This window comes from Coturnix japonica, chromosome 8 (assembly GCF_001577835.2).
Source record: "Coturnix japonica isolate 7356 chromosome 8, Coturnix japonica 2.1, whole genome shotgun sequence".
NCBI classification, from domain to species: domain Eukaryota; kingdom Metazoa; phylum Chordata; class Aves; order Galliformes; family Phasianidae; genus Coturnix; species Coturnix japonica.
Window position 1 is genome coordinate 18,038,604 of NC_029523.1, and position 13,557 is coordinate 18,052,160.

Below are 13,557 nucleotides of genomic sequence, written 5' to 3' on the forward strand. Positions count from 1 at the left end.
GCCTGGGGCTGTCCCTTGCCCGGCCCCTCACAGAGGCCTCCCCTTCCCTTCCCTCCCCTTCTTGTAAGCTCCATTTAGGCTGGGATGGGTGTCTGCATCCCAGCACCCTGCCCTGCACCCTGGATCCCACTCAGCTTGCAAGGCCCCATGGAAACCCACAGCCTCTGCCTCAAAGCACAGCTGTACCACCCCCACATCCCCATATCCTCGCATCCCCCCTTCCCCATGTCCTCACGTCCCCACGTCCCTGCTGGGGAGCATCCCTTACCTGGCCCTGCACTGAGCTGTGCTATCCCTGCAGGTCTCTTCCTGCTTAAGGAAATCCCCGGCACGGGATGGGGCAGAGGCAGGGCATCAGTGGGGTGTGGGCAGCAATGGGAAGGGGTTCCAGGTTGTCTCGTGTCTACCCAGCGCCCTGCACCCACACACTGCTGGGGGCTGCAAGGATGGGAGACGGCACGTCACTTCGTCAATGCTTTCGTTTTGCAAGTGCAGCAGAGCTGGACCCACATCACCCATAGCAGGAAGGGGAAGGCGGCAGTGAAACCGGCGGGTGCTCAGGTCCTCCCACACCCTCACAGCACCTGCGCATGGCTGCTCCACACCAGACATCGTGGAGCCTGTGGGCAGCATCGCTCCTGGCTGCACCTGGATTCAAATGCAGCATCTCACATCTGGCATCCCACGTCCCAAATGCAGCATCCTCTGCCTGTCGTCCTGTTGGAAGCAAGACCAGGATATAGCTCCCACCCCAGTCCAGTGGTGTGCAGGATGGGTGCAAGCCCTGACCTCTGCTCACATCCTCATTGCTCATCGCTCTCCACCAGGCAGGAATTTTCCTCCAAACCCCACTTTCTCCAGGCCCCCACCCCCTCACACCTTTGCCATCCATCCTCTGGTCTGACCAGTGGTGGGAGTGGCTCCATAGCACCCCTCTCCTCTCCTCTCCTCTCCTCTCCTCTCCTCTCCTCTCCTCTCCTCTCCTCTCTCTCCTCTCTCTTCCTTCCTCTCCTCTCCTCTCCTCTCCTCTCCTCTCCTCTCCTCTCCATCTCCTCTCCTCTCTTCTCCTCTCCTCTCCTCGTTCCTCTCTCTCCACTCTCCTCTGCCTCTCCTCTCCTCTCCTCCTCTCTCCTCCCTCTCTCTCCCTTCCTCTCCTTCCCTCTTACTTCCCTCTCCTCTCCCTCTCACTCTCTCTCTCTCCTCTCCTCTCCTCTCCTCTCCTCTCCTCTTCCTCTCCTCTCCTCTCCTCTCCTCTCCTCATCTCCATGGGTGCTGTCTCCTGGGGAACTGTGGTTGGGTGAATGCGGGCAGAGATCCAGAGGGGTGAAAGGTGTGGAGGAAATACCAGCTCCTGGCACCCATCAGCAGGTTGGGCTGGCCAAGAGGACAGTAGCTGTTGGAGATTTCCATCACAGCAGGCCTGCAGCATAGGGCTGCAGGGATCCCTTAGTGCTTGGAGCCATGGGGTGTCCAGGAGCTTCTGCTTGAGTTTCTGGGTGCCACACATGCAGTGGAATAAAGCACAGCCCCTGTGTGCTCAGCACAGAGATGGGCTGTGCATAACCAGGGCTGCTCCACAGCACACTCCCCCAGCACTGCCATGATGGTCCATCACCAAAACTAACCCCATTTCTTTTCAACCAAGCCTTGGAAGAGGCTCCCAGCTGCCCAGGCTGTGGGCTGGTAATCACACACTGTCATTCTGGTCCCCCAGCTCCCTGATGGACCCTGAAGAGGGACTGGGCAGTCAAGGAATGCACTCTGCCATTGGGATGGGAGACCCCCCAGCCCCCAGGGTGTGCAGATCCCATACGAGGCATCAGCAGCAGCATCTGACAAGGCTCTGTAACTGGGTGCATCCTCTCTGATGATGACACAACCTGCTTAGCATCATCAGGAAGGACCTAACCAGAAGAACAGGGGAAGCCCCAGGGAAGCTCCTCTTTCTTCTCATCTTTTATTTCTGCCCTACATGTCCTCCTCATCCTGCCCAGCGCATGGAAAAGAGGTGCTGGCTCATAACAGCATGGACCCACAGCTCCAGAAATGGGATAAGAGCTGCCTGAGAGCGCCCAAACCATCCCTAATCTGCCACTTAGTGGGAACAGAGCTGGCATGGGGGGCAATGCCATCACCTTGAGCTGCCACCTCCTCACACCTCAGCCCTGTATCCTCACTGTGTTACCCTGCGCTCCACTCCCCTGCCTTGCCTCACCCTGCCTCGGGCTGTGCCAGCAGCTCACCCCCCGGGCTGCACCATTCAGCCAAGTGCTGCGGTCTGGGTAAGTGCCAGGCAGGCGAGTGCCGCGGGGCTGGGAGGAAACACCACGGGCACCCTGACGCCGTTGGTGTCCCCAGCAGCGCAGCCACAGCTCCTGGGGACTTTCCACTCGGTGTCTGCTGGTGGCATGGAAAAAACCCTCGCAGAATATCCAGGCTGCTCCAACAAACAGGGAGGTGTTTGAGCAACCCCCCGTGACACTCCGGGTTTCGTGGTGATGAGAGAAGGAGCCGTCCCACTGTGCTGCCCCTTGCTGCCCTCCCTACCTTGGCTGCACGCAACACCCAGCTTGTGTTTCACCCTGCAGACATGCACCCTGCGGGACTGCCCCAAGTGCAGACAAGGGCTGCATTGCTGGGAGCTGAAGTTTGGCTGAGGGTCCCACAGCCGCTGTTCCTCCTTCTGCCCAGCTGGGAGCTAAGAGCTGAGCATCACCCACACCAGCTGCAGCAAGCTGCCTTATACTTGGGACGTGGCTGTTTGCTGGGTGCAGGGTGCTGGAGACCCCCACAACCCAATGAAGCAGCCCTGTCCCTGCTGCAGCCCGATCTCTGCGCTGTAGCAAGCACGACAGCTGGGGTGCCTTGGGCTGCCCAAAATAGCTGTCCCTTCTCCCCCCGCTGCCTGGCCGCTGGCAGCTCTCCCAAGACAGCGCCCTGCGGACCTGGAGCAGCTGGACACGGCTGCTGCCCCGCTGCTGCTCTCAGCTCATCACCCCGCTGCTGGCCGTGAGGCACCCCGGGGTGGGATGAATGGGCATTGCCCTGAGGACTGAGCACCAAGCAAAGCCCTGCCCCACTGCACCCATGGGTGCTCTGTCCAGCAGGGTGTGTGGGTGCCTGGCAAACGTGCAGCCATGGAGGATGTTCAGCAATGCAGTTCTCTGTTGATGCCCGTCTCCTCTGCATCCTCGAGGCAGTGAAGAGGAATGCTCCTCCCATGGTTCTCCATCCTGTGTGACACAGGGCTTTCACTTCCCCATGGGACACGCACACAGAGCAGATATTCACGCAGCCCTCTCTGCCATGTCATGCATCTGACCTGTGCTGAAATTCCCTGTGGGGAATTTGGCCGAGCTGGAGCTGGAGCACAGCACCGAGTAGAGGGGATGCAGCAGCACTAAAGGAGGACTGGGAAGTAGCTTAACTCCCAGTGGTTCTGACACCCTGCTCCAGAGCCAGTGCTGGAATGGTCCGGCCCAGGAGATCTTCATTCCAGGAGTCAGTGACCTGTGCACCAGTTGCTCTGGGCAGGCTCAGACCCGTGCTGTGGGTTTCCCCTGGTTGTGGGATAGGCTGGGCCGCATTATGGGGAAGAGAGCATGCCTTGAGCTCCCTCTCAGTGCCTGCACGTGTGTACCTCCCTCTGAGCAGTTCTGCATGAGCATTCTTCTGCTCGGCGATGGAAGTGATGAGCAGAGTTGTTACTTATTTCTTCTCCGAAAATTCGGTACCAGCTGAAGTGACCAAAAGCAAAGACCTGGAGGGGCCGTGGGGCTGCAGCTGGGGTGTGTGCGGTCACGTTACCGACAGCCTGATCCCACAATAGCAATGGGGTCCGTAATCCTCCCGTTGTGGGGCCGGGTGCCCGGTGCCCCCGGTTCTGGAGGGCAGCGCAGCAGCCGAGCTCCCTCTGCGGACAGAATCTGCTCACTGCACCCGAGCGGCCGAGCCGGCTTTTCTTCTCCCTTCAGGGCTGGTCACAGCGGATAACATCCAAATGTCCCCTCTTTGTGCTTCTGGGTGTCCCCAAGCATGAAAACAAGTGCCTTTGCCTTGTGCCCAAGGACAAGCACCCTGAGGGGCACGGCCAGGCTCTGCTCCCTGCGCCCACCCTTCACAGCTCCTGATGTGACTTGGCAGCAGTAGGCAAAAGGGGGACAGAGGGGACAGGCAGGATGATCTAGTCCTGAGCTGAGAAAGTGGCAGTTTGGGGGAGGAGAGGGGGAGCTGGTGAAGGAGTCAGGGGTTGTGGGACTGCCTCGTGGCAACAAGACGTTGCCTGACCAAAGCTACGGGGTCCATTTGTGAACGAGGGGTTCGCTTGGTGGAGACACCCGGAGATGTCCCGGTGGGATGATGGGGAGGCGGCGTGGAGCCGGGGCTGCACCCGGTGCTGTGACCAGCAGAGGGGGACAGACACCGGGCGGGGATGCTGCTGGCGGCTCGGCACAGCTCGGCTCTGCTCGGCACAGCTCCGCTCTGCTCGGCACAGCTCCGCTCTGCTTGGCACAGATCGGCTCTCTCTGAGCATTGCCCCCAGGACGAGCAGCTGAAAGGGACGCAAAGCTTATCTCGAGGTGATCTGGGGTCACGATAGATGCAGATCTGAAGTCCCCTCCCCTGCTGGCACCCCTACCCCCACTGCACAATTGGCCCTGTCCATACATGATGCCAGCCTCAACCTGCCCTCCTCGAGAAGTGCCACTGTCCCCACATCCACACCTTGCACCCTATGGTGAGTGCCGATCTCAGAGTACAGCTGCTGTATGCCCAGTGCCCAGGCTGACACGGGTTGTGCCAGGAGCCCAGCCGCCAGCTCTGGATGGTGCTGGGTGTGTCCCCTGCTAAATTTAAAGGACTCTGCGGTATAAATATCCTCAGCTGTAAATAAACACAAAGGCTAGATGTTTATCAGGGCCTTCCTGGCAGCCTCTCTCCATCCAGAGTGCCGGGCATCCCGTGCTGTCACCATGGTCCTCCCTGCTGCCAGCAGTGTGGCCAGGTACTGTTGAACCTGATGAGAACCCAAGGGCAGGGTCCTGTCTCTTGCCATGGCCTTGCTGTGATTCCACCAGGCTCTCAAGGGGAAGGTCAGGAGATGCTGACTCTGGCTATATGGCAGCAGGGACGGCCTTGAGCCCTGTGCTGCTGACTTGCTCACTCTTCACTGCTTGCTGTGGGGCTGTCACCCTGGCACTTGGCTGTGGCTGGTCCAGGGCACTGCCTGGCCCCAGAGCCCCCCTGGCACAGCCACCCATAGGTCCAAACTGCCACAGCTCTCCATCACCCAGATCCTAGTGCAGCCCTTCTCCAAACCCGCTGCGTGAGCATCCCCCCACAAGAGCCATAGGGGTCCCTCTGATGGGGATGCAGCCTTGAGCAACACCCTCTGTACCGTGCCGTGGGGTGGCAATGGGGCATGCCAGGTACACTTGGCTGCACCTTGCAGAAGTGTGAAGGAAAACTGCTGGCATGTCAGCATCCGGTAAAAGTTCACCAGAATTTGCCTAGAGCTGGTCCTTGGCACTGGCAAACTGTTCCTGGCTGGCTTGCTGCTGTCTTCCTCACCATCTGCAGCCTGGGGTTAATGAGTAGCTGCAGGGTACACAACTGGAGGGTCATTAAACAGCAGTTGAACAAGATGGGGCTGCCAGCAGCACTTGAACAAAGGGGGCTGATTCACTGTTTGCCCTGCAACAATATTTACTGTGGACGGGAGTGAGGGAATGTTTGTGTGGGGCAGGACGGCGAGGTGACACGGGGACCTGTGGAGGAGGATGGATGGACAGGGCTGTGTGATGTCCTCAGTCCTGGCCCAGGCTCCAGCAGTGCTTTGCATGGCACCACAGGGGGCTGGGAACTGCATGACATGCTGAGTTCTGCTCTTTGGTACCCACTCTGCCTGGGGCATCCTCATCCACCTGCATCTGCTGGGGTCAGGAGCCCAGGGGACACAAGCCTGTCATTACCTGTGCCCAGAGCCAGACCCCTGCCCTGCTAATCGTACAGCTGGTCACTCTCATTCAACCCTGCTAAAGGGGAGCAGCAGGGGATCCCATTAGAGCCCAAATGACAGGTTGGGGCAGGGGGCTACTCTTCCTGGCTGGCTCCAGGCAAGCTTCAGTCATCAAGGTGAGGGCCTTGGAGGGACAAAGTGGGGGATGACAAGGATGATGTGGGCTTGTTGGGGCCCTTGTGCCCTGTGCTGGCCTGGGTCTGTCCCATCCTGACTCTGCCAGCACATCCAGGTTCACCAGTAGCCCCAAAGTCTTGGTCCCTAACTGCATCCTCACCATCTTGGTGCTGTCAAGAAGGGGGTGCTGGGCAGGCTGTGGGGGGCTGGGCAGGGGGAGATTATGTCTGCAGTGGGATGCAGTTCCCAGGGCCTTCCCAGCAGGAGCTGGGGCTCATAAACCCCAAAGAATGACAGGTATGGAAAAGACAGTATTAGGAATGGAGAGCTAAGCTCAGCTGGGTTCAGACTTCAGGCACCACAGGGCTCTGTCCCTCCTCTAGCAGGCAGAGTCTGGCCTCACTTGCTCAGGAAGGAGACCCTGAGGTACAGATTGGGAGATGACACTCCCAGGGCAGGCACCTTATCTATAGAGGACACCTCCTGTGTGATGCCAGGGGGGTAGCACTGGCCAGGGAAAGAATCTGGCCAGAAGTTCAAATGATGAAGATCGTTGTACAGGACAGCTCACCTGCAGCCATCCCAACCCAGCTCCCAGTCCCTGTTCTCCTGATGGGCTTCTCCCCTGTGCTCCAGCTCTGGGTGATGCCCACTCCAGAGCAGCACAGATTCTCCCAGCACGTCTTCCAGCAAGCAAACAGCGCCTGTGCTGCCCGCCTGGGCCTGACTCGCTGAGCCAGTCTGGCTGCCCCAACCACCCCTTAGAGCAGCAGCGGGTTTCTCCCTGCACCTCCTGTGACTCACTGCTTGTCCTGGAGCCAGTGCCCATGGCCCCATTCCCCTACTGCCTCCCCAGCATCCCCCAGCTGTGGCATCATGCTGGGCAACATGGGCAGTAAGGTGGGATGCTGGAGCACAGTACACAGCCAGATAGAGGAGCAAGGGCCAAGGTGATGCGTCACCCCAGGAACTGTCCCATCTGGATGGGGAAGAGGCAGGTGCCAAGCAGCCATCCGGGAAATCACAGCAAGACCCAACACGACTGGCCTGACAGGCTGGGAAACTGCCGGAAAAATGACAGCCTGTGTGTCACAGCTTGGAGCCACCGCTCCTGGGAGAGGCACCAGGAACCACTCGGGGTGCACCCAAGTCACCTGCTTGCACGAGAGCCCGCAAGCTGCTGTGGAGCACCAAGAGCAGCCACCAGTGACATCTGCCCCTGCATTCACCCAGAGCAGGAGTGCACCGACAGCTCCTTACACTGAGCATCCCTGTGCACGTGTGCATACCTCCACGTGTCCCTTCCACTCTTACCTGCACATCCCAAGCACACTGCACATCCATACATCCCAGCACATGCCCCCCATGTGTGCACATAGCTGCACACCCCTTGCTCAGATTTGAACATACTACATACCTACCTACTACATACATACATACATATGACATACGTACTACATACTGCACCCTGCAATGCACACCCCATGAACACCCCCATGTCCCCTGTGCACCTCTTCCCCCCCTCATGCTCTATACAGGGCAGTCAGGTGGGAGTTGCTTTCATGCACAGGGGGGCCCAGTGCCATACCAGGCCTCAACAATGACTGTGTAGGTTTGCAGGGCAGATTTGGGGCAAGTGGTGAGAAAGAGCTGGAGGAGCAAGTAATAAAGTGTCCCAGGCACCATGATGGCTTGAAGGAGATCTCCCAGCCCTCAGTCAGGGCATAAGGCAGCACTGGGTCATCAGAGCAGAGCAGAGCTCTGGGGACACCCCCAGCTCCTTTGTGACCCCTTCCAGGCATCTCCTCTCTCTGCATCTCCTCTCTGAGGCCATCATTCATGCACTTCCCACCCAGTCCAGGGCATGGCCACAAGCATTCATCCAGCCCCATTGCCATGATGCACACCTGCAGCATGCCCTATGGGAATGCATTAAGGATGCAGGTAGCCCTGAGCAGGGCCGGGCTGGCTCCCAGCAGGGTGAGGTTGCTGGCAGCACTACTGTGCTCTTCGAAAGAGTCAGGGGCTGTGAGCCAAGGCAGAAAGTGGCAGCAAGGATAGCAGAGGGTGCAAATCTCATCCCCAGGCTGCTCAGGACTTTGTCCCCCAATAGGTCCTTGGCATGCATGCATGGCTGTAGGGTGCAAGCCTATTCCATGGGGTAGCGGGATCCCTCCCTGACCGAAGGCATGGAGCCACATGGGGCTGCTGGCATGGCCAAGGCTGGTTGAAGGCTTTGGCAAGGGCCATCACAGTGACTCAGGGGTGGGAGGAATGTGGAAAATGCAGCTGGGCCACTGTGCCACGTGAGCTGCAGGCAGGGCCGGGCCTGTCAGCTCGGTGTGGCTGCTGTGCCGCGTGCGCCTGGCCATGCAGCCATGCTCAGCGGGCTGTGAGTGCTCTGCTGACGAGGCGGCACTGGGTATCATTACATGCGTGGGTCGCTGGGATGGGTTGAGTTCGCCCTCCTCTGCTGCATTGAGCAACCGCATGGCACAGAGCGGCCGCCCACACCAGCTGTTGGGGGACAGGGTGGTGGTGGCAGCTGCATTGGTGGTCCCCAGTGGCTGAACCCCTTTGGACTTGTAGGGTGGTGGGTTGTGGGAAGGGAGGACACCAGCTTCAGGACATGCTGCTGCCATGCTGCCCATGTCCCCACCAGGCTCCAGACCCTGTTCCCAGCCCTCTCTAGCTGCCTTTGGTCCCACACACACCTCATGCTGCTGGGAGCACGAAGGAGCGTGTCCATTTGGAGGTGACACAGCTTCCCAGCTTTCAGACTGCATAGAACACAGCAGGATGGGCATGAGACAGCCCTAGAGACCAGTAGGAAGCCCCAAAGCACCAATACTGACATGAGATGGTGCCTTCAGCCAGGGATGGAGAACACCCCAAGGAGCAGAGTGCAGCAATCCCGTGGAGCCCTGCCCTTCAAGTGCACCTGCGTGAGTCCCTGTGGGCAGGGTCCTAGAGGAAGCCAGGGGATTTAACGCTCCACAGAGAGAAAAAGGCTGTAGAGAAGTGGGTGCGTCTTTCCTGGAACATCCCAGGAGCGTGGGGCAGGACCCAGGCTGGCAGCAGAGGCAGCAATAGGGGAGCTGCAATCCAATTAACCACACAGTGCAGTCATCAGGTTAAAATCAGGCTGCTCAAGGCCATCAGTGCAATCAGAGGCAGAGGCCAAATTCAGGCTGTGAAACACCAGGAGTTTAGTGGCATCTTCCCTTTCTCATGTGTCTGGGTTGAAGGCTGCCTCCTGGATTGGGACCACATCCTGGGGGTCCAGAGGGCCATGTTTAGTGGGCACGTTGGTGGTGGGTTGGGGTTGGACAAGGTGATCTTAGCAGTCTTCTCCAACTCTATGAAATCCTATCAGGATTTCTACGAAATCCTGGGGGAAATGATCATGGGATATTCACTTCCTTGATTCCATTCTGCTAAAGGGTGATTCAGGGAAGCGAAGAGCCCAGAGGCAGAGGGCTCAGACAGCATGGAGCTGAGAGCATCCCCAGCACCATGGCATTGGGGCAACATGTGGAGGAGCCCGGGGTTACCTCCCAGTTCAGGTGCCTGTAAAGCAGGGTGAGAAGCACGAGGTGAAACTGTAGTGAGGATATGGGTGTCCATGAGCAGCGAAAGCACGGAGTGCAGGAAGCTGCGGGGTCAAAATGAGTCAGGTGCAAGTCACTGCAAAACAAAAGGTGAGACGCTGGGATAAGAAAGGGGGGGTGAGTCAGAGTTTCCACATCTTCCAGATAGTGACCATGGGGATGGCAAGGGGCCGCTGGGACCCCTCTCTCACATGGAACCGGAGCTGGAAGGGGCAGCAGTGACACTCCGAAACCTCTGAGCCCCAGGAGCTTGGAGAGGTGATCTGTGCCTGCTGCTGCCCGTGCCTCCCATCCCGCGCTGCCTGCAGGGCATCAGGTGGTGGGAGAGGGAGGGGGTCCAGCATCCAGCCTGGGAACCGAGGCCGAGAGCTCATGCCTTCTTGGAATCCTCTTGGAGTCTGTTTGAATGAAACAGGAGAGATTTCCCCCTTATTAGCGGGCTATTAATCACATTCTTTTTTTTTTTTTTTTTTTTTTTTTTTTTTTTTTTTTTTCAAATGGAGCTATTGCACAACAGGTTGAGTAATAGCCTAATAACAGGCTGTAAATCTCAGTTTGCTCTCCGGGAGATTACAGATGTTAATAACAGATAATGACCCACAACTCACGAGGAGCTCTTTTCAGCCCTCCCCTTTGATCCCTCTGCTCTGTTCCTCACTTTATCCAGCTCCCAGGGTGGTTGCAGGGAACCCCCCCATAAATGCAAGCAGATAGCAAACACCCCCAAGCCTGACACCCAGCCCAGCTTGCCGGATCCCGGCTTTTGGGGTCCTCAAATGCAAACTCTGATTAATGTGGTCTGTGGGAGCTGAACTCCTCTAGCCCCAAACCTGCTGCTGGGGGTGTTCCCTGCCCCACATGGCTGCTTGCTTCTTAGTTGTATTTGCTTTTGGGATTTCTGCAGCCACCCTGTGGTGTTGGCAGCCCCATGTCCCAGCTCCATGTGACTAATCCCCTGGAAATGCCCCCATTGTGGGAACCCACCCAGAGCAGACGTTCATGCCCCACCAGAAGGTGTGATGCCCCATTGCAGGCTGGATAGGAGGACATGACAGGAACGAGGGAGCACCCTGTTAGGGACATGTCCCATCACTATACTGATACCAGCTCAGAACCAGGCACTGCACTGTGGACATGAACAGGATCCCACTGTCCCACAGATGCTCATCTCCTCGGGGATGCCACAAGCATTCCATCCCGAAGGGCTCCCCAGAACACAGAGAGCAGGCAGCATAGGGCACCCAGTTCCTGCCCCCTGCTCTTTGCAAGTTGTGGGGTGCTGAATCCTTCTGATATGAGTGCTTCAGGATTGCTGTGCTTACCTGCATGCTGCGTACACGTCAGCACCATATAACAGGCACTGGCACCACGGGGAAGGATGGAGCAGCAGCTGTGTTTGCTGTGAGAGGCGACTGGTGACCAGGAACCACAGGACAGCGCCCAGACGGCGCCAAGGCACAGCAGCCAGCACCCACATGCCACCCATAGGTGCTCCCTTGCACACTGAGCTGGGTCACATTTGCAGGTGGGCATAAGGAGATGATCCCATCTAGGTGGGGTCTGGTCTCCAGCCACACTGCCTATGGCAAGGGGTATAGAGTGACCTAGCAAGGATATAGGGTATGTAGGGCCACCAGCCCGCAGCATGAGAACCCTGCTTTGGATGTGGGCATGGCTCAGCTCTGTGCTGCTCATGGGAATAGTGCAGTGTGATCTGGGACCGTGGGGCACTGTCCTATCCATGACTGGAGAAAGTGTTCAGAGGGATGCAGGGATGGTGAGCAAGGAGAAAAGCACTTTCTCAAGAGCAGGAGATGCTGGCAGCTGGCAGACTGGCCATCCCGTCATGCCAACCACCCATCCATCCCAGACTGACATCCGTTAGGTGGCTGTCCCTGTCGGAATGTGGCACTAGGGCACTGGTCCTTTCCCTAGGGACACCTGGCAGAGGTGGTGAGGACAGTGCCGCTCCCTAGCACGAGGAATGCGGTCCAGTGCTGCCTCAGCCAGTTTCCTTTCGGATGTGGTTATTAGCCCTGCGTGCTAATTGCAGTGTATGTGTGTGTGTGTGCACCTGCCCTGCACCATGCCCAGGCGAGCATGGGTTGGGGTTAGGGGTCTGAGGGCATCCATGGGGTGGGACCCTCACCTGAGGGATGCCCGAGATGTTGGTGACAGCCGCCCGGGCACTGATGAAAGGTGGCCGAGAGGAGCTTTGCGGCTAAAAGGGCCAGGGAGCTTTGATGTGCAGAGGCCTCTGATTACATTAGCGAGTTTAGTGCCCGCTGCTCCCCCGGCCCCGCTATCAGGTGCAGACGAGCTGCTGAAGGGCCCAACTCGCATTTTACATGCAAATGATCCTGCAATTGTGGACTCGGAGGGAAGAGAATCCCCAAATCAGTCTCGGTGTAAGGAGACCTGGCCGCAGACCAAAAGGTTCCCGGGCGGCTGGAGCGGCCCCTTAATCTGCCCATTGATGCACCAGCAGCCGCTGCGTTCCCGCAAATGAACCCATTTGTTGAAAGCGCCGATTCCCGGAGGTGACTCCTGCCATCCCCAGCGCTCTCCCCGGCCGGGCTGCCCCCACGTCCCCCATCCTGACGCTAATGTCCCCAGGGCAGGCGGCTTTGAAATGCATCAGATTGCGCTGATGGGGAGGTGCATCCACAAAAGCCGCTCCGGGAGGATCTCAGGAAGAAATCGCCCTCGTAAGGCCGGAGAGTGATCTGACCCCCCGCTTTCCCCCCAGTCTCAGAATACCCCCAAGACCCCACGCCTGCTGTGACCCCCTTTGCGCAGGAAGAGATAGTACAGATTCATTATGTCAAACCCAAATTTGAGCCACTGTAGGAGCAACCAGGCTCCCTAAATCCTGACAACTAGGAGTGATGCTGGGGCTCTGCTGCCTTGGGAACCCCGTGTTGCCCTATGGCCCCACCTGTACCAGTCCCTAGCCCAGGATAGAAAAAGAGATGTGGGGCTGTGCATGGGGAGCAGAGGTGGGGACAGCGTGACTTTACCTGTCCAAAGCACCCAGATCTCCATGAGAACCCCTCTTCTCCACCTCCAGACTTGACCGCGTCCCACTTCATGTGTGTCATGAGCAGAGTCAGATCTCATCCTTCTGACATCTCTGGAAGGGAGACTTGGAAAAAGCCCCGCAGGTTCACCCTATGTTGTAGGGAAGGCAGGAGGGGAGTGGGAGACCTCTGTGTCCCCTGTGGTCACTCACAGTCACGGCCATTTTCCAAAACAAGGAGGCACGTGGGCAGGTGTGCAGCACACAGCCATTCTGTCCATCCCCACAAAACCACTTTATTGTGCTTTGATGTTGGTGGAAAATTCCCTGTTTGGCTGGAAATCTGGGGAACCCAATGTCAGCTGCACTCGGTTAGGGACTAAAAGCATATTTTGCTGGAAAGAATTTTCCTCTCCTGATCGGGGAGGTAACATCCGAACCTTATTTTCCTTTCCAAGCTGGGACACATGCCAGTGGCACTGAGAGGTCCCAGGGGCCTGGAAAAGCCATGGGATGCAGCAGTTATGCCAAGCCCCTCATTGGTACATGGGGGGCATTGGGGAGACCAGAGCAGGGAAAAATAGATGGGACTGGAGGCAGTATTTGAGCTTGAAGCTGTTTGCCTGTAGCCTGAATGCACAATGAGATCAGAGGATGGTGCTCCATGGCAAGATGCATCCCACAGGCAGCCCCAGGGCATGGTATCCTGGGGAGAAAGGAGGATCTGCGCCCTCCATAGTGCCCTCAGCCCCTTTGGGGTTACAATCATATGGGGAGTGTTGCACACACAT